Consider the following 2500-nt stretch of genomic DNA (forward strand, 5'->3'; position numbering starts at 1 on the left):
TATCTTCGGTTTAAACTTTAGATGGCTTCGTTGCGAGGAGAACGACTGACAATTATAACACGACAGACTGCTAAGATTCTGAAAGATTAACAATTTCCTCTTTGAAAATAGATGACTGGCTGAGTACAATTTTATACGTGGTAAAGAGCAATTGAATAGTTTCAATGAATTTAATAAAGTGTTACCTCTTTAATGTCGACTTAGATGTCTTCTTCGTGAAAATGAACGGAATACGACGACGCATTTAGCAGGCGACAACTTAACGTCTGCTCAGAAATGTTAAAAGAAAAAAACGGAATGCTTCGGTTGTTTTCGGATAATTCCGGTTTCAACGTTGTTTGTCGAATGCTAGTGTGTATGTGTGTGTGTGTAGGTGTGCGCGCGCGAGTGCGTCTGTGTGTGAGGGAGGGGGAGAGAGAGAGAGAGAAAGAGGGACAGAGAGGGGACTGGAGTGAAAAAGTCATAGAACAGAAGAAGTGAGAAAGAGGGACAAAGATAGAGTGAGTAACAATGAGTCGCAAGCAAAAAAAAAAAAAAAGAGAGAGCAACACGAAGCATAGATAGATAGATAGATAGATAGAAAGAGAGAAAGAGGTGATAAAAGAAAGAGGGGGGAAAGGGGGGAGTCGCGGAGAAAGGAAGAAGTACTGGAGAGAGTGAAGGAGAGAGAGCTGGTGACACGTAAAGTGAGGCTAATTTATGCATGTGCGAAATTGTGTTTGCACGAGTCTGTGTGCATATATGTGCGTGTGTGTGTGTGTGTGTGTGTGTGTGTGTGTGTGTGTGTGTGTGCGTGCGTGCATAGGTGTGGATCTCTGTAATGGACAGTTGAATGCGTCTCTTAGAGTTATCACTCCTTTCCCTTTGCCACATCAACAACACAACAACCCTCCTCATTCTTCCTCTTATCAGTTACCAACCCTCTACCATTTCACTTGGTTATCTACCTCACACCAGTCCTCTTACTCTTCGAAGATCTCTCAGCCGTCCATTAAAAATTTATAAGATAAAATGATATAAACATGATACGAGATGAAAGTAAAAAGTAGAAAATGCTTTCACGAAGTAAAAAAAAATTTAATTCAACAGTTTTTCTGTAAATGTATTCGTCTATAATTCCATAAGGTGAGTTTTAAACATAAGACAGAAAGAGGAGAGAGAGAGAGAGAGAAGAGAAGAGAGAGTGAAAGATAGATAGACAGAGACACAGAGAGAAAGAGTAAGAGATAAAGAAAGGAAGACAGAGAGAAAGGGTGAGAGAGAGTGTGGTGAGAGAAAGTGTGTGTGTGTGTGTGAAAGAGAGAGAGAGAGATATTGCTCCGTGTAAGTTTGCTTTTTATTGCCTTAAAAAGTTGTTTTTGGATTATTTTTTTTATGTAAAAGTTGTGCAATAATTGATACATTCGGTTGTACGATTTGTTTGCACGGGAAATCTGCCCTGTGTGGGGAATTTGCCTATTTTGTAAAACTGTTTTCGGCTTTCTTAGCCATATTTTTTTTCTTGAGCATGACGTGATCAAGCCAAGCAGACGATCTCAGAACGTACGCCCGTCTCCTTGGCAACTCGTTTGACGTTGATGTTTTACACTCCCTTCACCACAGCTTCATGAAGAAGGGGAGAAGTAACACACAAACAGGTGTAGCTGTGAGCAAGAACGCTAACACCGCCGCCACCACCACCAACAACAACAGCGATATCGTCGCAAAAGGCTTCGACCTTGAAGAAGAAAAAGAAGAAGTAGAAGAAGACTACCACCACCACCACCAGCGGCGGCGGCGGTGGTGGGGAGATGTCAAAAATATTAATGTAAAAAACTGTATAGTAGCCTCCTTGGTGAAAAATCAGAAGAGGAAACTGAACTTTCGAACGGTAAGTAACTCTTTGTTTTGTCCGTTAAAAAAAAATTTAAGCAGAGAGTTACTTACTCCTTGTAAATAAATTTGTTAAAATGTAACACTATCGCCCGAGGTTACCGTGGTCTTTTCGTAGGTTTTTCTTTCCACGAATAAACCTCCCCATTTCTTGGGAACTTTTTGTATTATTTTGATTTTTTTTTTTGTATATATCCCAAACGATTTCGATTCCTTTTAATCGTTGTTCCTACTTTTGTTTTTTTTTAATTTTGTTTTCGCATCCCTCGAAAAGAAAAACTCTACATTGTATTTGTCCCATCTGTGTTCAGCCCTGTGTGGCTAATAAAGAAGTCTGTCTGTCTGTCTGTCTCACTCTCTCTCTAACAATCGGTTTTTTATGCTTGCGGCCACTAATATTATTATTTCTTATGAATAATAATGTTATTTATATATTTATAAATAATTCCCTTAGTTCGTTTTGTCAATGCAACCGGGGCCCTCAAAGGAACACTTTGTCAAAAGCTTTTGCAAAATCAAGGTACATTACATCCACGTTTGAGTTGTTGAGTAACTGCCTCAACACCCAGTCATAATGTTGTAAGAGCTGGGTCAGGCAGCTCCTACCTGGTTGGGTATCCTAGCCATG

At 39.8% G+C, this 2500-nt stretch overlaps 2 long non-coding RNA genes across 4 annotated transcripts in view; one reads left to right on the forward strand and one right to left on the reverse strand.

Annotated features, from left to right (window-relative positions):
* The window catches only part of LOC106869450 (uncharacterized), a 135169-nt gene extending 134413 nt beyond the window's left edge, over positions 1 to 756 (reverse strand). Inside the window, exon 1 of the long non-coding RNA XR_016237829.1 lies at positions 186 to 756. This is a non-coding gene — a long non-coding RNA (uncharacterized LOC106869450). The remainder of the gene's footprint in view (positions 1 to 185) is intronic.
* A 507-nt stretch (positions 757 to 1263) lies between these two features.
* LOC128250423 (uncharacterized) overlaps positions 1264 to 2500 on the forward strand; it is a 45114-nt gene continuing 43877 nt past the window's right edge. For all 3 annotated transcript variants that reach the window (XR_016237738.1, XR_016237739.1, XR_016237740.1), the window contains exon 1: positions 1264 to 1870. This is a non-coding gene — a long non-coding RNA (uncharacterized LOC128250423). The remainder of the gene's footprint in view (positions 1871 to 2500) is intronic.

Source organism: Octopus bimaculoides, chromosome 21 (assembly GCF_046866305.1).
Source record: "Octopus bimaculoides isolate indiv1 chromosome 21, ASM4686630v1, whole genome shotgun sequence".
NCBI classification, from domain to species: Eukaryota; Metazoa; Mollusca; class Cephalopoda; order Octopoda; family Octopodidae; genus Octopus; species Octopus bimaculoides.